The sequence below is a fragment of the Nicotiana tabacum genome, chromosome 23 (genome assembly GCF_000715075.1).
Source record: "Nicotiana tabacum cultivar K326 chromosome 23, ASM71507v2, whole genome shotgun sequence".
Classification (NCBI taxonomy): domain Eukaryota; kingdom Viridiplantae; phylum Streptophyta; class Magnoliopsida; order Solanales; family Solanaceae; genus Nicotiana; species Nicotiana tabacum.
In genome coordinates, this window is record NC_134102.1 from 121,564,960 (window position 1) to 121,588,976 (window position 24,017).

The following is a 24,017-nucleotide window of genomic DNA, read 5'->3' on the forward strand; positions in this document are numbered from 1 at the left end:
AGGAAAGGCATTGTTTAGCCTTATGCAATAATGGAGGCAGTGCTTAGCCTCATGCAAATGTAATGGAGATAGTGCTTAGTCTCATGCAAAGAAATGCAGCGTTTAGCCTTATGCAATAATGGAGTCAATGCTTAGCGTCATGCAAATATAAGGGAGACAATACTTAGTCTCATGCTAGGAGAGGCAGCGTTTAGCCTTATGTAATAATGGAGGCAGTGCTTAGCCTCATGCAATGTAATAGAGACAATGCTTAGTCTCATGCGAGGAAAGACAACATTTAGCCTTATGCAATAATTGAGGGAGTGCTTAGCCTAATGCAATGTAATGGAGACAGTGATTAGTCTCATGTGTGGAAAGGCAGCATTTAGCCTTATGCAATAATGGGCAGTGCTTAGCATTATGCAATGTAATGGAGATAGTGCTTAGTCTCATGCGAGGAAAGCCATTATTTAGCCTTATGTAGAGAAAGGCAGTGTTGTAACGACCCAGCCGGTCATTTTAAGAGTTGTAACCACGTTCCCCCATTTATTATACATTCCCTGCTTAATTGTTGTTATGTGACTTGTCGGGTAGTTGGTTCGAGTCCTGAGAGATTTCGGAATGAATTGAGACATTTAGTCTCAAGGTTGAAAGCTTAAGTTGAAAAGGTTGACCAGATGTTTACTTATGTGTAAACAACTCCGGAATAGAGTTTTGATGGTTCTATTAGATTTGTTTAGTGATTTTGGACTTAGGAGTGTGTCCGGATTATGAATTTGAGGTCTGTGGTTGAATTAAGCTTGAAATGGAAAAAGTTAGAAATTTAGAAATTTGATCGAGAGTGGACTTTGTGGTTAATGGGCTTGGAATGGGGTACGGGAGTTGGAGTAGGTCAGTTGTGTCATTTTTAATGTGTGTGCAAAATTTGAGGTCAATCGGACGTGATTTGATAGGTTTCGACATCGTTTGTAAAAGTTGGAATTCCTTAGTTTTCATTAGGCTTGAATTGGGGTGCGATTTGTGTTTTTGATGTTGTTTGATATGATTTGATGTATTGACTAAGTTCGCATTGTGTTTTATTACTTGTTTGTATGTTTGGTTGAGGTCACGATGGCCTCGGGAGTGATTCGGCTCGAAATCAGATTGGATATTTGGAATTTTTGAAGGTTGTGTTCTGGTCTGGTGCGAACGCACCTACGAGGGAATGGCTACAGGTGCATAGCCGCAGAAGCGGCCCTAGGGTCGCAGATGCGACTCTGGGCTAAGAGAAGGTTTGTGCAAGTGCGAGGGAAAATTCCACATCTGCGATCTCGCAGATACGGAGGCTGGTCGTAGAAGCGGAGAGGGCTTGGAGTTGCTGGTCCGCAAAAATGGATGGACTTGCACAGATGCGCAGCTGCAGGAGCCGGATTTGGGACCGCATAAGAGGTTGGTCGGCCCTAAAGTGACCTCTGCGGGTGCGGATTTTTGACCGCAAAAGCGGTACCGCAGAAGAGGACTCTCGGACCGCAGAAGCGGGATAGCTGGGGCAGTGTTTAAATCCGAAGGGTTTCGTGATTTCTCTCATTTTGGACTTTGCAAACTCGGTCTAAGGCGATTTTTGAGAGGAATTTTGAGCGGTTTCTTGAGGTAAGTCACTTGTGGTTAAATTTATTCAATAATTTTGTTTCCCTATTGAATTCCCCACCTAGATTGTGTGGTTTTGAGGTGCAATTTTGGGAGTTGAGGCTAGGGATTTGGAGAGTTTAAATTGGGGACTTGGTTGTTAATTTGGTGTTGGATTTTGGTAAATTTAATATGGTTAGACTCGTGATTGAATGGGCTTCCGGATTTTGTGACTTTTATTAGATTCCGAGACGTGGGCCGGGAGGGCGGCTTTTGAGTCGACTTTTTGACTTTTGATTAATAACTTAGTATTTTCTTATGGAATTGAGTCCTTTAGCCCGTGTTGATTGCGTTGAACTATTTTTGTCTAGATTCGAGGCATTTGGAGGCCGATTCGCGAGGCAAGGGCGTGTTGGAGTAGGTATTTGCACGGTTTGAGGTAAGTAACAGTTCTAAACTTGGTTCTAAGGGTATGAAACCCCGAATTTTGTGTCATGTGATTGGTGTTAAGGTGAAGCACATGCTAGGTGAAGGGCGTGTGGGCGTTCACCATAGTAATTATGACTCGGTCAATTTCATGGAACTGTATAGTTGAATAATCTGTTGTTATCTATATATTCTCCATGTGTTATAGAAATTGAACTATAAATCATGTTAGAAATCATGCTTTGGTTATGTGTTGATACTGTAGGGACCCCCAAAGGTCGTGTTACATGTTGAATTTTCTGTAAAATTGCCACTTTATACTCAGTCACAGTTTTTACTCGCATATTATATCTCAATCCCTATTGTTCTTTATTGATGCATTATATCATCGTTGTTTGGGCTGTTTATCATTATTTTTGAGAGCCCGAGAGACTGGAGAGATTGATGACTAAGTGAGGCCGAGGGCCTGAGTGTGAGGAAATTTATGGAATCGGGCTGCATGCATCATCATATTTATTTTATTCATCCCATGATTGTCTTATTATAGCGCTTGGGCTGAAGGAGCCCCTCCGGAGTCTGAGTGCCGAGTGACAGTGAGGAATGAGTGACTGTGAGGTTGGAGTGGATAGGAGGACTGAGTGACTGTTACTCTGACAATATGCGTTTGATTTCATTACTGTGTACTTCAGCTGGCATATATCACTGTCATGTAGTTTCTGAGAGATACTATATCCTGTTTCAATTGAAATTGACATAAATTAACTGTTTGTGCTTCAAATGCCGAACTTGAAAGCATGTTTATTTTCCTGTATTAAATTTTCTATAATTGAACTGTCTCTATGAAGCTCGTCACTTCTTTCAGTCAAATAGTTAGTCTTGTTACTTACTGAGTTGGTTGTGCTCACGCTACACCCTACACTTCGTGTGCAGATCCAGGTGTTTCCGGGCATGGTGGGTGTTGATTATCTGAGAAACTTGATCATTCGGAGATTTTGAGGTAGTTACCCGGCATTCGCAGACCTTGACTCTCCCTCCTTATCTTTCATCTTTATGTATTTAGTTTCAATTTTTCATAAATAGTACTTTCAGACTCGTGTTGTATAGACGCTCATGTACTCATTGACACCCTGGTTTAGGGAACTTCCGTATTGAGTTTTGACTTTCTATCTAGTTTATGAGAGCTTTAACTATTTAAACCTATGTTATTTCATTCTTCATTTAAAGGTGTTGGAAATGTTTTTGATGTGTCGGCTTTCCTAGTACCACGTTAGATGCCATCACGACAGGTTAAGTTTTGGGTCGTGACAAGTTGGTATTAGAGCCTAGGTTACATAGGTATCATGAGTCATTAGCAGTTTTAGTAGAGTCTTGCGAATCGGTACATAGACGTCTGTACTTATCTTTGAGAGGTTGCCAAACCCCTAGGAAACTTCACATTCTTGTATTCTTGTCTTGAAGATTTGTTGATTCCGAAAACTAAACTTATATTATTCTATTCTCTCACAGATGGTGAGGACACATGCTACCGGACAAGGCGGACAGCCACCAGTACCACCAGCTAGGACCACGAGAGGTCGAGGTTGCGGCAGGTGCAGAGGGGAAGCTCGTACAGTAACCAGAGCAGCACCTGCAGATCCTTCAGCTGCTCCAGCTCAGAAGCAGGTTCCAGAGGTGGTTGAGCCAATTGGGCCGGCTCAGGCATCAGCTGTACCCATTATGATTCCAGGCCTTCAGGATACTTTGCTTGATATTTCGACGGTGTGCACTAGCCTTGCTCAGGCAGTTTCTGTTCAAACCATGTCAGCCACTTCTCAAGTAGGGGGAGGTACTCAGACTCCCGCCGCCCGTACTCCAGAGCAGGTGATGCTGAGACTTCAGACACTGGGGATATTGCCAGCCCAGCCGGTTGCAGCTGCTCAGGACCAGATGGGTCTCGTTATGAGTGAGGATGAGCAGAGAAAACTTGAGAGGTTTGGGAGACTCCAGCCTCCATCATTCAGTGAGGCTGAGTCAGATGATGCTCAGGACTTCTTGGATATGTGTCAGCGGATTCTTTGTAACGCGGGTATTCTGGAGACCAGCGGGGTCTCGTTCACTACTTTTCAGTTTACTGGGGTTATGAGAGGAGTAGGCCAGTCGGTGTTATACCACTTTCATGGCTTTAGTTCTCTATTCTCTTCTTGGAGAAGTTTGTGCTACCGACCCGTAGGGAGGAGCTGCGTCAGGATGGTCTGTCTATGACCCAGTATGATATAAGATTTTCAGAGTTGGCTCATCATGCAGTTTGGTTGGTTCCCACTGAGAAAGAGAGTATTAGGAGGTTCATTGATGGCCTCATCTATCAGTTGCATTTTCCTATGACTCGGGAGAGTGTATCTGGTGCTCAATTCGATGAGGTGGTTGATATTGCTCGGCGACTAGAGATGGTTCGTAGTAAGGAGCATGAGGAAAGGGAGGCCAAGAGGCCTCGTGGATCGGGTGGTTTCAGCGGTGTTCCTTCTAGGGGTCAGCTCTACCACATCAGGGGTCGTCCTTATAGGCATGCCCAGATGGCTCGTCTAGTTCATCGTGGTGCATCATCTAGCCATGGTTCATACACTGCTCATCAGGGTCAGTCATCTCTCAGTGCCCTTCCATCTCAGTTCATCCCGCACTCCATCAGTTCAGGGTTCATCTATGCCAGGTCCTTCTAGTAGTTACTCTGGTACTCGGGACCCGATTCAGTCCCCACCACCACCGGGGAGTTGTTTCGAGTGCGGGGAGTTTGGGAATATGTGGAGACAGTGTTCTCGTCGCCCACTAAGTCTAGTGTAGCAGAGGAGTCAGGCTGTAACTTCCACACCAGCTACTTCACCACCCGCCCAGCCAGATCGGGATGGAGCCTAGGCAGCTAGGGGTCGCCCAAGAGAGGGAGGAAGATCAGGTGGCGGTCAGGCCTGATTCGATGTTATTCCTGCCAGGCCAGATGTTGTTGCTTCAGATGCAGTGATCACAGGTATTGTCTCAATATGCCACATGGATGCTTATGTATTATTTGACCCCAGTTCTACTTATTCGTATGTGTCATCGTATTTTGCTTATTATCAGGATATACCCCATGAGTCCTTAGTATCATCTGTTCATGTATACACGCCAGTGGGCGATACTATTATTTTGGATCATGCATATCGGTCATGTGTAGTGACTATTGGGAGATTGGAGACTAGAGTTGATCTTTTATTGCATAGTATGGTTGATTTCGACGTGATCTTGGGTATGGATTGGTTGTCTACATGTCATGCTATGCTGGATTGTCACACTAAAATGGTGACGTTGGCGATGTAGGGGTTGCCAAGGATCGAGTGGAGAGGTTCTCTAGATTATGTTCCTAACAGGGTGATTTCATATCTGAAGGCCCAACAGATGGTTGGGAAGGGTTATTTATCTTATTTGGCCTTTGTGAGGGATGTTGGTGCTGATACTCCTACTATTGATTCTGTTCCGATGGTGCGAGATTTTCCAGATGTGTTTCTTGCAGACCTATCGGGCATGCCGCCCGACAGAGATATTGACTTTGGTATTGACTTGGTGCCGAGCAGTCAACCCATTTCTATTCCTCTGTATCGTATGGCCCCAGCTGAGTTGAAGGAATTGAAAGAAAAGCTTCAGGAACTTCTTGATAAAGGGTTTATTAGGCCTAGTATGTCGCCTTGTGGTGCATCGGTTCTGTTTGTGAAGAAGAAGGATGGTAATATGCGGATGTGCATCGACTATAGGTAGTTGAACAAAGTTACAATCAAGAACAAGTATCCTTTGCCGCGCATTGATGATTTATTTGACCAGTTTCAGGGAGCGAGGGTGTTCTCTAAGATTAATTTGAGATCCGGGTATCACCAGTTGAAGATTCGGGATTCGGATATTCTAAAGATGGCATTCAGGACCCGTTATGGTCATTATGAGTTTCTTGTTATGTCTTTTGGACTGACCAAAGCCCCAGCAACATTCATGCATCTGATGAATGGTGTATTTCAGACTTATCTCAACTCGTTTGTCAGAGTATTCATTGATGATATCCTGGTGTACTCTTTTAGCCAGGAGGAGTATGCCCAGCATCTGAGGATTGTGTTGCAGCGGTTGAGAGAGGAGAAGCTTTATGCCAAGTTCTCCAAGTGTGAGTTTTGTCTTAGTTTGGTGGCGTTCTTGGGGCACGTAGTGTCTAGTGAGGGGATTCAGGTGGATTCAAAGAAGATAGAGGCAGTTTAGAGTTGTCCCAGGCAGTCCTCAGCTACTGAGATTCGGAGCTTTCTCGGCTTGGCCGGTTATTATCGTCGTTTCATGGAGGGATTCTCATCTATCACATAGCCTATGACTAAATTGACCCAGAAGGGTGCTACTTTCTGGTGGTCGGATAAGTGTGAAGAGAGCTTTCATAAGCTCAAGACTGCCTTGACAACAACTCCAGTTCTAGTTTTGCCTTCAGTTTCGGGCTCTTATATAGTGTATTATGATGCTTCTCGGATTGGTATTGGGTGTGTCTTGATGCAGGAGGGTATAATGATTGCTTATGCTTCACGTCAGTTGAAACCTCATGAGAAGAACTACCATGTTCATTATTTGGAGTTGACAGCCATTGTTCATGCATTAAAGATTTGGAGGCATTATCTCTACGATATGTCTTGTGAGGTATTTACGGATCATTGGAGTCTCCAGCACTTGTTTTAACAAAAGGATCTAAATTTGAGGCAGCGAAGATGGTTGGATCTGCTAAAGGACTATGATATTACCATTATGTGTCATCCCAAGAAGGCCAATGTGGTGGTCGATGCCTTGAGTAGAAAAACAGTAAGTATGGGTAGCCTTGCATTCATTCCTATTGGTGAGAGACCGCTTGTAGTTGATGTTCAAGCCTTGGCCAACCAGTTTGTGAGATTAGATGTTTTGAAGTCTAGCCGGGTTCTAGCTTGTGTGGTTTCTCGGTCTTACTTATATGATCGCATCAGAGAGCGCCAGTATGATGATCCTCATTTGCTTGTCCTTAAGGACACGGTTCAGCACGGTGATGCCAGGGATTTTACTATTGGGGATGATAGGGTGTTAAGGTTGCAGGATCGAATTTGTGTGCCCAATGTAGATGGGTTACGTAAGTTGATTCTTGAGGAGGCCCATATTTCGTGGAATTCCATTCATCCGGGTGCCGCAAAGATGTACCAAGACTTGAGGCATCACTATTGGTGGAGGAGAATGAAGAAGGATATAGTGGGGTTTGTAGCTCGGTGCCTAAATTTCCAGCAGGTGAAGTATGAGCATCACATACCAGGTGGATTACTTCACAGGCATGAGATACTAGAGTGGAATTGGGAGCGTATCACCATGAATTTTGTAGTTGGGCTCCCACAAACTTTGAGGAAGTTTGATGCAATTTAGGTGACTGTGGATCGGTTGACCAAGTCCGCGTACTTCATTCCAGTTGGGACTACTTATTGTTCGGAGCGGTTGGCTAAGATTTACATCCGCGAGATTGTTCACCTTCACCGTGTGCCAGTGTCCATCATTTCGGATCAGGGCACGCATGTTTGGAGAGTAGTATAGCGAGAAATGGGCACACAGGTTCAATTGAGTACAACATTTTACCCTCAGACGGACGGACGGTCTGAGCGCACTATTCAGATATTGGAGGATATGCTATGCGCTTGTGTCATAGATTTCGGGGGTTCTTGGGATCAATTTCTACCGCTTGCGGAGTTTGCCTACAACAACATCTACCAGTCGAGTATTTAGATGGCTCCGTATGAGGCTTTGTATGGGAGACGGTGTTGATCTCCGGTGTGGTGGCTTGAACCGGGTGAGGCTAAGCTATTGGGTACTGACCGGGTTCAGGATGCTTTGGACAATGTTAAATTGATTCAGGATCGGCTTCACACGACGTAGTCTTGAAAGAAGATTTACGCTGATAGGAGGGTTCGTGATGTTACTTTTATGGTTAGGGAGAAGATACTTGTTAAGGTGTCACCCATGAAGGGTGTTATGAGGTTCGGAAAGAAGGTCAAGTTGAGCCCTCGGTTTATTGGGCCGTTTGAGGTACTTCAAAGGGTTGGAGAGGTGGCTTATAAGCTTGCCTTGCCACCTAGTTTGTCGAGTATGCATCCAGTATTTCATGTATATATGCTCCGAAAGTATGTCGGCGATCCGTCTCATGTTTTGGATTTCAGCACGGTTCAGTTGGATGATGATTTGACTTATGATGTGGAGTTGGTGGCCAATTTGGATCAGCAGGTTCGAAAGTTGAGGTCAAAGGACATAGCTTCAGTGAAGGTGTAGTCGAAAGGTCAGCCAGTTGAGGAGGCTACTTGAAAAACCGAGCGGGAGATGTGGAGCAGATATCCATGCCTATTTGAGACTCCAAGTACGTTTCAATACCCGTTCGAGGAAGAATGTTTCTTTAAGAGAGGGAGGATGTAACGACACGGCCGGTCATTTTGAGAGTTCTAGCCCTGTTCCCCCATTTACTGTTCATTCCCTGCATAATTATTGTTATGTGACTTGCCGCGGTATTTGGCTCGGGTCCGGAAAGGTTTCGGAATGAATTTAGACACTTAGTCTCAAGGTTGAAAGCTTAAGTTGAAAAAGTTGACCGGATGTTGACTTATGTGTAAACGACTTCGGGATAGAGTTTTGATGGTTCTGTTAGCTCTGTTGGGTGATTTTGGACTTCAGAGTGTGTCCGGATTGTGAATTGGAGATCGTAGTTGAATTAGGCTTGAGATGGCAAAAGTTGAAAATTTAAAAGTTTGACCGAGAAAGGAATTTGTGGTTACCGGGCTCGAAATGGGATTGCGGGAGTTGGAGTAGGTCTGTGGTGTCATTTGTGACGTGTGTTCAAAATTTAAGGTCAATCAGACGTGAATTGATAGGTTTCGGCATCGTTTGTAGAAATTAGAATTCCTTAGTTTTCATTAGGCTTGAATTGGGGTGAAATTCATGTTTTTGATGTTGTTTGATGTGATTTGAGGGCTTGACTAAGTTTGCATCATGTTTTAGGACTTGTATGTATGTTTGGTTGAGGTCCCGTGGGCCTCGGTAGTGATTCGGCTCGAAATCGGATTGGATTTTTGGAATTTTTGAAGGCTTGTGTGTTCTGGTATGGTGCAACTGCACCTGCTAGGGAACGGCCGCAGGTGCGGAACCAGAGAAGTAGCCCTAAGGTCGCAGATGCAATTCTGTGCGAAGACAAGGTTTGCGCATGTGCGATGGAAAATTCCGCACCTGCGATCTCGTAGATGTGAAGGCTGGTCGCAGAAGCGGAGATGGCTTGGAGTCGCTGATCCGCAGAAGCGGATAGACTTGCGCAGATGAGCACCCGCAGGAGCGGGATTTAGGACCGCAGAAGCGATTGGTCGGCCCTAAAGTGACCTCCGCAGATGTGGATTTTTGACCGCAGAAGCGGATTCTTGGACCGCAGAAGCGGGATAGCTGGACAACGTTTAAATCCGAAGGATTTCGTGATTTCTCTCATTTTGGACTTTGCAAACTCGATCTAAGGCAATTTTTGGGAGGATTTTCGAGGGGTTTCTTGAGGTAAGTCACTTGTGGGTAAATTTATACAATAATTTTGTTTTTCGATTGAATTCCCCACCTAGATTGTGTGGTTTTGAGGTGTAATTTTGGGAGTTGAGGCTAGGGATTTAGAGAGTTTAAATTGGCGACTTGGGTGTCGATTCGGTGTTGGATTTTGGTAAATTTCACATGGTTGGACTCGTAGTTGAATGGGCTTCCGTATTTTGTGACTTTTATTGGATTCAGAGACATGGGCCCGGGGGCGGCTTTTGAGTCGACCTTTTGACATTTGAATAATAACTTAGTATTTTCTTATGGAATTAATTCCTTTAGCCGGTGTTGATTGTGTCAAACTGTTTGTGGCTAGATTTAAGGCATTTGGAGGCTGATTTGCCAGGCAAGGGCGTGTTGGAGTAGGGATTTGCACGGTTTGAGATAAGTAACAATTCTAAACTTGGTTCTGAGGGTATGAAACCACGAATTATGTGTCATGTGATTGGTGTTGTGGTGACACACATGCTAGGTGACAGGCGTGTGGGCATGCACCATAGTAATTGTGACTCAGTCAATTCCATGGAACTGTATAGTTGAATAATCTATTGATATCCGTATATTCTCCATGTGTTATAGAAATTGAACTGCAAATCATGTTAGAAAACATGCTTAGGCTATATGTTGATACTCCAGGGACCCCCAAAGGTCATGTTACATGTTGAATTATATTTTAAATTGCCACTTTTTACTCAGTCACAGTTTTTACTTGCATATTATATCTCAGTCTCTGATGTTCTTTGTTGATGCATTATATCACCGTTGTTTGGGTTGTTTATCATGATTATTGAGAGTAGAGAGACTGGAGAGATTGATGACTAAGTGAGGCCGAAGTCCTGATTATGAGGATATTTATGGGATCGGGCTGCACGACGCATCATGTTTATTTGATTCATTCCATAATTGGCTTATTGTAGCGCTTGGGCTGAAGGAGCCCCTCTGGAGTCTGCACACCCACAGTGAGTGCAGGTACCTACTGAGTGCGAGTGCCGAGTGACTTTGAGGAATTAGTGGTAGTGAGGTTGGAGTGGATGGGAGGACTGAGTGACTGTTACTCTGAGAATATGTACTTGATTTCAATACTGTTTACGTCAGCTGGCATATATCACTATCATGTAGTTTCTGAGAGATACTATATCATGTTTTAATTGAGCTTGACATGAATTAACTGTTTGGGCTTCAAATGTCGAACTTGAAAGCATGTCTTTCTTCATGTATTATATTTTTTGTAATTGAACTGTCTCTGTGAAGCTCGTCACTAGTTTCAGTCCAATAGTTAGTCTTGTTACTTACTGAGTTGGTTGTACTCATACTACACTCTGCACTTCATGTGCAGATCCAGGTATTTCCGGATATTGTGGGTGTTGATTATCTGAGCAGCTTGATCATTCAGAGATTTCGAGGCAGTTGCCCGGCGTTCGCAAACCTTGACTCTCCCTCCCTATCTTTCAGCTTTATGTATTTTGTTTTAATTTTCATAGATAGTATTTTCAGACTCGTGTTGTATAGACGCTCATATACTCAGTGTCACCCTGGTTTTAGGATCTTCCGTATTGAGTTTTAACTTTCTATCCAGTTTATGAGAGCTTTAACTTTTTAAACATGTGTTATTTCATTTTTCATTTATAGGTGTTGGAAATATTTTTGAGGTGTCGGCTTACCTAGTACCACGTTAGGCGCCATCACGACAGGATATGTTTTTGGTGGTGACAAGTGCTTAGCCTTATGCAATGATGAGGGCAATACTTAGCCTTATGCAAAGAATAAGGGTAGGGCTTAGCCCTATGTAATAATGGAGGCAGCTTTTATCCTCATGCGAAGGATGAGGGCAATGCTTAGCCCTATGTAGACAATGAGGGCAGTGCTTAGCCCTATGCAATAGTGGAGGCTGCATTTAACCTCATACGAAGGATGAGGGCAATGCTTAGCCCTATGTAGAGAAAGGTAGTGTTTAGCCTTATACAATGATGAGGGCAATGCTTAGCCCTATGCAGAGAAATCAACGATTAAATGTGAGAGGGAAAGTAGTCCTTAGCTTGACGCGTTTCTGCTTGGTGACTTCTGTCGGTGTGAAGATAACATTCTTGTTATATATTTGTGGACATGTCCGTTATGCCTGCGTCCAAAGAAATATCGTGAGTTTTTGTTTTTTTTTTGGGGGGGTGGGGTGGGGGGAAGGTTGGTCCGCGCTTTTGATTCCTCATTTCACCTTTTCTCCTCGCCTTGATGCTTTGTTCGAGTCACCCTAGCTAACATCTCGCTACTGCATAAATGAAATTTTCAAAAATATGCATTTGTGAGAAATACAGTTGTTCAAAATATGTGATGATGCATAAAAAAAATAATTTTGTCAAATCGGAGACTGTGACACGTTTTGAGACATTGCAACCTTCTAAATTCAGTATTTTGTGGACCCTACTCAAAATTATTCCCCAGTTTAAAAATGCATACTCTCGGCAATACACTTCTTGGAAATCCTTGACGTAGTGAGATTGACAAAAACTCGAAATCATGCCCTGGTTCCTGATCGTAGAGGGGAATCAAAATTTTATTATATTGTGACCGAACCCACAGGGCTGCCTACGTTTCCCCTCTTAAACGGGAATCATCTCAAGCGTAGTTCATGTTACATCAAAGGAAAGTGCAAACATAATCTTAAATGTAATATCTCTTGACAGCGTCTGAATTGATAGGTTTTGGCCATATTTCTCCATCCATTTCTGCAAGTATAAGCGCTCCTCATGTTAGTACTCGGTGAAACATGTAAGAGCCTTGCCAGTTAGGTGAGAATATTCCTTTGGCCTCGTCCTGATGCAGGAAGATCCACTTCAACACCAATTGCCCCGGTGTAAATTGCCTTGATTTAACCTTTTTGTTGAAAGCCCTTGCTATTCTATTCTGATAGAGTTAACCATGACACACTGCGTTCATTCTCTTACCGTCAATGAGATACATTTGCTCAAAGAGGCTCTGTATCCATTCTGCAATGCTGAACTCGGCCTCCTGTATGATTCTTAGGGAAGGAATTTCCACCTCGACGGGTATAATAGCTTCAGTACCATAGACCAGTAGATAGGGGGTTGCCTCAGTTGACATACGAACTGTGGTACAGTACCCAAGAAAAGCAAATGGTAGCTTCTCATGCCATTGCTTGTAGTTGTCCACCATCTTCCTTAATATCTTCTTGATGTTCTTGTTGGCGGCTATCACAGCTCCATTCATTTGCGGTCTGTATGCCGTAGAATTTTGGTGCTTGATCTTGAATGTTTCACACATGGCATCTTATCATATCACTATAGAGATTGGCGGCATTGTCAGTAATGATTGACTCAGGTACTCCAAGTCGACAAACAATACGATCCCGAACAAAATCTACTTCGACCTTCTTAGTCACAGCTTTATAGGAAGCAACTTCGACCCATTTTGTTAAGTAATATATAGCCACCAAAATGAACCTGCGTCAGTTTGAAGCAGCAGGTTCAATTGGTTCGATGACGTCCATTCCCCAGGCAGAGAAAGGCCAGGGTGAACTTGTTGTATTGAGTTCGTTGGGTGGCACCCATATCATATCAGATTGTACCTGGAATTGGTGGCACTTCTGTACATATTTGATGCAGTATGTCTCCATAGTCATCCAAAAATACCATGCCCTATATCTTCTTGGCAAGAACGAACACATTCATGTGAGGTCCGCAGGTTCCGGCGTGTATTTCTTCAAGAAATCTAGATGCCTCTTTGGCATCGACACATCACAGCAATTCCAAGTTAGGAATCCTTCTATATAGAATTCCTCCGCTCTAAGCCAATCTTCAAAGCGTGCGCTTCTGAGTTTGTGTAGCATTTTTTGGGTATTCTCCTTTCTCAAAATACTCCTTGATATCGTGAAACCATGGCTTTCCATCAAATTCCTCTTAAACATGAGCACAATAAGCTGGCTACCTATGAATCCCTATCGGGATAGTATCAATAAAATTTTTGTCTGGATGTTGTATCATGGAAGGCAAGGTAGCCAGCGCATTTGCGAACCCGTTATGAATTATCGGAATGTGTTTGAATTTTATCTTTGTGAACCTCTTGATCAAATCTTGCACACAATGCAAGTATGGCGATAATTTAGTGTTCTTGGTAGCCCATTCTCCTAGTAATTGGTGTATCGGCAGATCTGAATCTCCGATTACCAGAAACTCCTAAATATTCATGTTGATGGCCAACTTGAGCCCCAAGATGCAAGCCTCGTATTCTGCATATTGTTGGTGCATGGGAACCTGAGCTTGACGTACACAGGGTAGTGTTGACCGGTTTCTGATACTAAAACAGCTCTGATACCCACTCATTTCATGTTTGTGGCTCCGTTGAAAAACATCCTCCAACCATCATATGTTTTGGAAATATCTTCCCCCACAAACAACATTTCCTCGTCAGGAAAATACGTCTTCAATGGTTTGTATTCTCCGTTTACGGGGTTCTTTTCCAGGTGATCGGCCAATGCTTGCCCTTGACCGCCTTCTGAGTCACATAGATGATGTCGAACTCACTTAGCAATATATGCCACTTTGCTAACTTACCCGTAGGCATGTGTTTTTGAATGATGTATTTCAGTGGATCCATCTTTGATATGAGATATGTAGTGCATGCGCATAAGTAGTGTCTTAACTTTTGGGTTATCTATGTCAAAGCATAACAGGTGCATTCCAACAAAGAGTACTGGGCTTCGTAAGGCGTGAACTTCTTACTCAGGTAGTATATCGCCTGCTCTTTCCTCCCGGTTTCATCATGTTGCCCCAGGATGCAACCAAAGGCTCCATCCAACATGGATAGGTATAGCAATAAAGATCTTCCGGGCTCTGGTGGGACCAACACGAGCGACTTAGAGAAGTACTCCTTGATTTTGTCAAATGCCTTTTGACATTCTTCGGTCCAGCTCGTTGCATCATATTTCTTTAGCATTTTGAAGATTGGCTCATATATTACTATTGAATGTGCCATAAAACGGCTGATATAATTGAGGCATCCTAGAAAACTCATCACGTCCTGGTTTTTTGGCGGTGGCAAGTCCTGAATAGCTTTGATTTTTGATGGATCTAGCTCAGTACCACGACGACTGATGATTAAATCCAGCAACTTCTTAGCGGAGACTCCAAAAGGACATTTCTCATGATTTAGCTACAGATTGTACTTTCGAAGCCAGTCGAAAAACTTCCTCAGGTATGTTATGTGATCCAAACTTCTCTAAGATTTGATGATAACATCATCCACGTATACCTCTATTTCCTTGTGTATCATATCGTGGAAAAGAGTAGTCATGGCTCTCATGTAGGTAGCCCCAGAGTTCTTCAAATCAAATGGCATCATTTTGTAACAATATATCCCCATGGCGTGATGAAGGTTTTTTTTAGGCGTCCACTTCGTCCATCCAAATCTGGTGATATCCTACAAAGCAATCCATAAAGGATTGGAGTTCATGCTTGGCACAGGTTTTGATCAGTATCTGTATATTAGGCAATGGGAAATCATCCTTAGGACTTACTTTGTTTATATGTCGATAGTCAACGCACACCCTGACCTTCCCATCCTTCTTCGAAACTGGTACGATGTTGGCTAACCAAGTTGGATACTCGACCACCCGAAGGACCTTGGCTTTGATATGCTTGGTAACCTCTTCCTTTATCTTTAGACTCATATCTGGCTTGAATTTCCTGAGCTTCTGTTTCACCGGCGGGCATGTAGGGTTGGTAAGTAGCTTGTGAGCTACTATGGATGTGCTTAACCCATTCATGTTGCCGTAGGACCATGCAAAAATATCCTCATATTCTTTAGAAACCTGGTATACTCTTCCTTCTCTGAAGGTGATAGATGAATGCTTATGCGAGTTTCTTTGATTGTTTCAGAATCCGCTAAGTTAACCGCCTCAGTTTCTTCCAAATTGGATTTTGGTTTATTCTCAAAATTCTCTACTTCTTTGACAATTTCCTTAGGTATTATATCATCCTCCAAATCTTTCGAATCACTTTTCTTATATCGTGTTGTCTCATTACATGTCACAGTCGTAGGTTCATCAGGATATGTAATAATTATGCTAAAAACAAATGTAGAAAGATAATAATAAATAAATAAAAAGCAATAATGCATTAATAAAACTTAAAATTATCAACAAGTACCACTCGATGTCTCGAGTAATTATTTCAAAACAAAACATTGAAAATGTCTAAAATGCCCAAAAACGATTTTAAAATAAATCATGTTAATTTTGCCAAGGCTACCCAGGTACACGGCGAGCCCGGGATGGTGCAGCAGTCCAGTTCTTGAGAGCAGCTCCTTCTCTCACTCTCTGAATGGTAGGGTCTTCCTCCTCCTCCTCTAAGATTGCACTGCAGTCTATATCTTCCTCATGCAAAAACAACTTCCTCATATCAGCCAAAACCTTGTCTTCCTCGGATTCCCAAATCACATCAGTCTGGCGGAATGTCTGGTGCAGCGGTGGTATGGGTTGTTCCAATGGATAGTAAGAGTCATGCCACAGCGGTGTCCAATCCTGATATTCTTGCATGTTATATTCATACCTGAGACCAAAGGTTGTTCCATGATATTGTGGTCGTATCGGTTCCGTGATCCCTTGAAGCTTTGGACCAAGACCCTTGCCTGGTTCATACCCCAACCACATCAGTATGCTCTCTATCTTGCTGCTCCACCATCGACCCTTTTCAATTGCATTTACTCGCTCAATGTTGTGGTATGTTTCTCCTCCCAATTTGCAATTATTCTCGATAACTGGCATAATCTAGTTGGTTTAGATAGGGTTACTTCCATCTCTGTGAATAATCACCTCTTGATGATTCCACTCTAACGTCAAAGCTTGGTGCAGAGTAGAAGCGACTGCCCCAGCTGCATGTATCCATGGTCGTCCCAATAACAAGTTGTAGGTGGCGGATATGTCTATCACTTGGAATTCAACGTCAAACCAGGTCGGGCCCATCTGCAGATCAAGGTTGATTTCTCCAATAGTAGCTCTCTAAGACCCATCAAATGCCTTCACATTCATGCTTCCCATCCATATCTCATGCAGTCCTTTACCCAGTCTTTTCAAAGTTGTCAGCGGGCATATATTTAGACTCGAACCCACATCTATCAGAACCCTAGCAATGAACTTGTCTTCATATTGCATAGTGATATGCATTGCTTTGTTGTGACTCAACCCCTCCGGTGGTAACTCATCTTAGTGGAAAGTAATCTTGTGGCTCTCCAGTACCTGTCCTACCATATTGGCCATCTCCCCACTAGTGATCAGGTAGGCACATAAGCTTCACATAATACCTTTATCAAGTCATTCTTGGGCGCATCTGAATTTTGCAGCAACGGTAAGATGGATATATGGGCGGGAGTCTTGTTCAGGTGATCAACAACAGAGTATTCCCTCGCATGTACCTTCCTCCAAAGATCATCAGTGCCTATCTCCATGACAGGTGGCTTGGATGTGGTCTCTTTGTTTGTTCCTACAAGATTCTCGGGTGTATAAACTCTACCATTTCTGGTCATTCCTTGCGCATCACCTGTCTCTTCCATCTTGGATTTTCCTTTCTTCTATCCTCCGCCATATAATCCTATGGGATAGCATAAGACTTATAATACGGTGTTGGAGCCATGATCATAGTGAAAGGCATAGCTACCTCGACCTCAAATGGTGCTTGGGTTTGCACCACAATCAACTAGAGGGTGACAGGAGATGTTTTGGGAGCATCTCTCTCTCGAATAAATCTGATGGATCCCTCCTGATCCCATTCTTTATCACTTTCTATCACATTCACTCCCTTTCCCCTATGATCAGGAAGAGGTTTATTGTGGACATTTGGAGCGGTCTCTTCTGCTTGTATGACTTTGGTGTCAATCAGTGTCTGGATCATGTCCTTCGACATGCGGCATTCCTTAATGGTATGACCCTTCGTGCTTGAACGGTAGGCACAAGTTTTGTTGGGGTTAGCCCACTGGGAGGGGTTTTCAACAGCAATAGCAGGATTGGAGTGACGTAACCATCGGCTTTTAGTCTCTCATATAGTTGAGCTATGGGTTCAGGAATAGTGGTGTATTGTGTAGGAGCTCTACGATCAAAGTTTGGTCATGGCTTTGGGTAGTTTTGGCATGCAGGAGGAGGTGAATGGCAATATGCATGTTCGGTGTTATAGGTATGGTAGGTGGTGGTAAGGTATTCGTATTTTGGAGGTGAGGTTTTCTATGTGGGTGGAGGTGGTTGGTATGTAAGGGGAGACTTAAGACCCTAGGCTACCATCACGGCACCCATTTCTTTCTTCTTTGAGATACCTCCTGATTGCAAGGCCATGTTGGTGGCTTGTAGTGCCTCAAAATTGGTCACCATACCGCTATTGATCCCTTATTCTATCCTTTCTCCTAACTTGATAATGTTGGAGAACTTGTGATTTTCTATAACTATCAGTCTTTCGTAATATTGTGGATCCTGAGCTCTAACGAAGAACTTGTTCATTTTTTCTTCTTCTAGTGGAATTCACACCTTGGCGGCCTCTGATCTCCAACAAGTAGCATACTCGCAAAAGTTTTCTGTTTGCTTCTTCTTAAGGTTCTGGATATAGAAAACGCCTGGCGCGTTCTTTGTATTGAACCTTAATCTAACCATGAAATCGTATGCCATGCTTACCCAGTTTGCCCACTTCTTCAGATTCTGGCTAATATACCAAGATAAGGCATCTCCTGTAAGACTTCGCATGAACATTTTCATGCGGATTTGTTCGTTTTTGCCCACTCCTTCAAGCTTGTCACATTATGTTTACAAATGCACCTTAGGATCAACGATGCCATCAAACATCTCAAACTTAGGAGGTTTGTAACCCTCCTACAGTTATACATTTGGCTTGATACACATGTCTTTGTAGTTCAAAACTTCAACGCCCTTCCTGCCTTCAACACTCTAGACTCTCCCTGTCAGTTTCTTTAGCGCATCCGCCATGTTTTGGATGAGCAGGTCCATCTTGGTCATTTCAGGTATGTATGGGGTTTGTTGTGAGGTATGGGGTAAGGTTTCCATGTATATCTGGTTGCCTTGGTGTGTTCTTGGGACTTGGGTATATGGGTGATCATTGATCGAGGTTTGAGGGGGATCGGGGGTACGTTGCGGTGCAGTTTTAGGAGCATGATAAGTGGTGGTTTGCGGATACTGGGTTGGATGATGGGGGTGTTGTTTAGGAGTTTGTATTGGTGGTGGGTTAAGGTTTGAGTAGGTATGGGATTGTAATACTGGTGCGTTGCGGGAGGATTTTGTGGAGCTATGGGTGGTGGATTTTGGGCCTGGGTGTTCTATGGTGGTGTTTAGTTCTGAGTGGTTGTGTTTTACTGGTTGATGTTAGGAACATTTAGAGTAAGGGAGAGGTTTGTAAGATTTCGGACTTGCTCAAGCAAACGTTGTAGCTCTAAGATTTTCTATTCCAAATGTAAGACAAATTCATTCTGTCCTGGCGTACTTTTTCCATCCGAGGTTTCAACATTCTCTGCCATGGTAGCATTGTCTTTTCGGTTACCACTTAGATCATCCATCTTCCCTTTGCCTTTGATTTTCAAGTCGCTAGGTGGAGGAGGGGGTGGAGGACCGTTGGATCTAGTGTGGTATGCGAATGATGCCAGAATGCATGAAATAACCTTTGGGAATGGGAGTAATAAAAAGAAAGAAAAACAAAAGGTAACCAAGTCAGTAAGGCGAAGTAAAAGAATGTTTGTGATATTTAAGTAGATATCATGAAAGGTCATGTAATAATTCGCGTCCTAATTGGGGGCCTCATTGCGCCTGAGGTAGGCCTAAGCAACACACAAACTTGGAGAAAATTCATGCCAACGTTGCCTCATTCCATTAATGCAAAATATGCCAAATCAATCTTTGACTAAATCTAAATAATAATTATAAATTCACTAATGGCATCATGCCTTATTACATCGAAACCTAATCTAGAAGGCAGTAAAAAAAACATTATCTCCTAGTCTACTTGGTCCTTGAAGGACCTTCTCTGTGCTTGGCTATTTTGACTCCATCAATCACATTTTCCAGATCACGCATGTCAGGTAGCAAGTAATCCATTGCCAGCTTCCCTCCTTCATCATTGTCCATGCCTTGACAATCCCAAAGCCTATTTCTCATCTTCCCCTCTAGATCCATCAATCCTTGCTCTAGCTACTCTAACCTCTTTGTCTACTTATTTGCAATCTCCTTCCATTCTCTGATCGCCTCCACGTCTACTTTATGCTGTTCCAGATACTTAGCTTTTGATTCGAACACTCTTTTACATAGCCTCTTCTACTTCACTTGTTCCTCAGCCACCTCATCTATGATCTTATCTTTCAGATTGGCCCCCCGGTTTGACGTCCCCGGCACTGTCGTCTTCCAACCATAAGAGATATTAGTACATATGATCGGCATGATACCTATTTGACTCAATAATCTCTCCCTCCATGATGATATTTGCATTTCACATGTGTTGGGCTTCAAACTTGAATGGGATAACATCTCCTTTGAAATCTGCTTTATACTGAACCATGTTGGAAACCCGAGGTATGACTTGTTTCCTCCCAGCTTGCCTTATTACCCTTATAGGAGCGTAAGGGTAGATGTATCGCAGCCCGATCAATACTAAGTGAGTGGCTCCCTTTGACCTGATGATGAACTCGCTACTAGGAAACCACTCAACCATCCAACGCACTTGCTCGTCTGTCGGATTACTGAAGAAACGCACCCAGCCTACAACACTTCCAGGCTTTGCAAACCTGTCTGGAATGAATGTCATCTTCTTTGGATGATGACTGGGTATGTATTCATTCAGCGGCCTGCGTAGAAGCCTGGCCATAATCACCCCTCTGAAAGTGTTTCAGCATCCAAACTTGTAGCAAGAGATTACAACTCTCGAAGTGTCTGAACCCATTCTTTCACCGATCCAAAGCACGGAACATCTCAGCTAAGATCATCAGGATGGTAGTGTATTTTTGCCCCTCGATACCCTCTATTAAGGTCCTTGGCGACCATGGCTAAGTGAGTGTGAATTCTTCCCCCTTGCATTGGAAAGATCACCAAACCCAAGAAACATACTATGAAGACATAGACCCGGCGGTGCACCCATCCCAAAGAGGTAATGGCTATCTCATCATGATGCAGGAGATATGATTTGCTATGCCCATACTGCTCATATAGAAATTCAAAGGGGGTGTATGATTTCTTCAGGTAAACCAGTTCGTCATTCTTCTTAAAACCCACCATATGCAGAAAACTGCACGGGGTGCGATTTTCTGGTACGAGTAGACCCGGACTGTCCCATGGTAACTTGGAGAAACCCCATATTTCTTCCAGGAGAGGATTCATTTCTATATTTCCAAATCGAAAACATATCTCTTTTCATCCCAGAACATGGTGGCTACCTCAATCAATCCCCTGTTGGGTTGAATATTCAGAAAAGATGGAAAGTTACCTAGTGCTCTCCTCACATGATTTCTGTCATATAGTGCAAGGTCGTTCCACCAGTAAATTAGTAAAGGCAGGATATTATGGACCATAACAAACCTGGTATTTCGTGTTTCATTATCTGCAAACAAATAAACGTTAGCCCTTTCCCCCCTCCAGATTCAACTATTTGCACAATAATGGTCAACATGTTGGCACGTTTTTTTCAAGTAATGCACATAATATGATGGTGTCCTTTGGGATTACGGAGATCCCGTTGGACTTTGGACAAGGTTTATCTAAGCGGGTTGACGCGTCAATGATGTATCAATTCATACTAGGTTTAGCATGATACATGTACATTTCAAATTAGAGTATGATTTCTAGGAGGGCCTAGACTAGTTCTCTCAAGTGGACAACTTGAGAGGGAAAGGCAGGGAACCATCGATTGCACTGCTGATCGACTAGTCTACCGGTAATAAGCCTTTCCGGTTTTAAAGGGTATTTTTGGGCAAGCGCAGACACTCATCAAGCGTCGCTATGTTGATAATAAGTACGAGTGGAGAATGATGCTGGAAGCATGCTTTATTCAAAAATAGTAACATGTTGCCAATTATTTGCGTGATGAAAGTGTGTAAAACAGTAAATAATATGAACGAGAGAAAGAAAAGAAAAAGGAAAGACAAAATAGAGAAGTCAGTTTAACTCATGAAAATGTGCAAGAACGTAATTAAATAAAGCAAATAGGGAGATAGGGATGGGAGAGACATGATATAGCAGTCTTAGACAAGATGAAGGAAATGGAGAGGGAATGTACGTATCATAGCAATTTAAGCAAATAAAGGGAAATAAGGGATGGGATGTACATATCACAACAAATAAAGGGAAATAAGGGAGTTCATCTAAAAAGAAACAAAGTCACACCAAAAATCCCACATAGAAATAAAATCCGTTATGGTAAGAACCTAAGTATCCCCAGCATAGTCGCCATGTTGTTGTGCCCCATTTTCTCGCGAAAGCGGGTTTCGACATGTGACAACTCTTTTAAATGGGTATTAAAAGAGAAAAGTCGCCACCTAACGATTTTAAGGTGCGTTAGGGCATCTATTTGTAAATAACTCTGTTTTAACTAGTCCGTGTCACCAAAGATTGGGTAAGGGTTCAAATTACCTCAAAGAAAAGGTGTTAGGCACTATTCGAGATCCACAAATGTGGTTTCCGGCCGAATTTTAAACTATGTTGGATTATTGTGTTAAATTTTTAGGGATTCATGGAATTTAAAAGTTCTACTATGATGTAAACAAGTATAAAGAAAATCGCACAAGAATTAAACTGTATATAAATAATCAGTACAAGTCTTTAGAGGTTACATGATACAACATATTTATTCCAAGTTCAAGAAACAAGGCGTGAACAATAAACATATAAAGAAAAGGGGGGTCCTAAGTTTTTTAGCCTAAAGGATCATCCCATGCAACATAAATAATATTTCACAGCTCCCTTAAGGTAGATTTTACTCATATTATTCAGCGGGCACAGACTATCATCTCCTGCTACCCGATTACTATGTTAAAGTTGCTTACCTAAAGCGCTCTAACTCAATTCTAAATCATGTCATATGCATGTACTACCCGCCCCATGCCTATAGTCTAGGAGGCTTTAGACCTACTATTTGGTGGTTCTAGACTTTGTTTAGGATGCTTAAAATGATAAATTTAAGCACGCAATCAAAATAAATAGGACTGCACATAGTTAACAGTTGAAAGCTCAAATTTTCCTCCTCACGTAGACACATATGCACGCAAACAGTGATAGGCTCATGCTAACAATGTTCCAAATTATTAAGCGAACGATTGTAAGTAGGAAAACTTGAAATCAGAGCAGTGCTGAATAGTGCAAGACTTATAGGCATGATTTCTATGTAGTTGATTGATTGAAGAGTTAACATAAGAACCTACAATCTGCTGATTTTGACAAATGGTTTTATTAAAACCCTGTAGGCATGATCTCCAGGTGACTTATGACATGGACTATGGAATCTTCGAAAACGCATAGTTATTCATCTTTGATCCTATAGACATGATTTCTGAATAAATAGGGAAATCCTATAAGCATGGTATCTAGATAATAACATCCGAACAATGAAGTAATTGAGAACATGCACTGGTTTCATTTTATTCCTATAGGCATATCATCTAGGTAGCAGTATGATAAGGATAAGAGTAGCAGCAATTTCAATCGAAGTCCTATAAGAATGATCCCTAGATGGTAAAATTTGGAAATAATTTGTAATGCAGGTTTGTTTCATTAGTCCTATAGCCATGCTTTCTAGGTGATCCACATAATTGCAAAAGGTAAACAATTCTTGGAAACGAGATCCTATAGGTATGTTGCCTGACGACATATAGAGATATGGCATACTGAGCAAGTAGCAAGTAAAGCATTTAGGTCTAATAGGCATGTTTTCTACCCTTTCATGCATGAATTAAAGTATCACAGCCCCCCACTTTCACTAACTCCCCCACTATTTGTTTATACAATTATTATAGGCGCAGATATAGTAATACAAACTCAAATAAATGATCAGATATCAACTAAGACAATTACAGGCCTAATACAGATTGAATCAGGGATGCATCTGGGCTTTCAACTAAATATGGAGCCTCATGTGGATGCGCAGGCCCATACTCCGGATGGTTGTTGATACGCTTTAGCTCAGTACCATACTGGCCCAACAAACATGCCCAAATAACCGCTTTGCTTACCCATTTGAATACCGAACTAGTCGTAATAGTACAAGTGAAAGCTATGTGCTAGACCAATTAAGCAATATTGTAATCTAAGTACTTAGCCCCTAAGGTTGTAGGGAATAGGGATTTCCAAACTAAAGGCATGCAAGCAGGATTACTTAAAGTCTCAACAGGCATACACAGCATACACATGTTATATTTCCCAGAAATAGATTAAGAGATGGAAAACC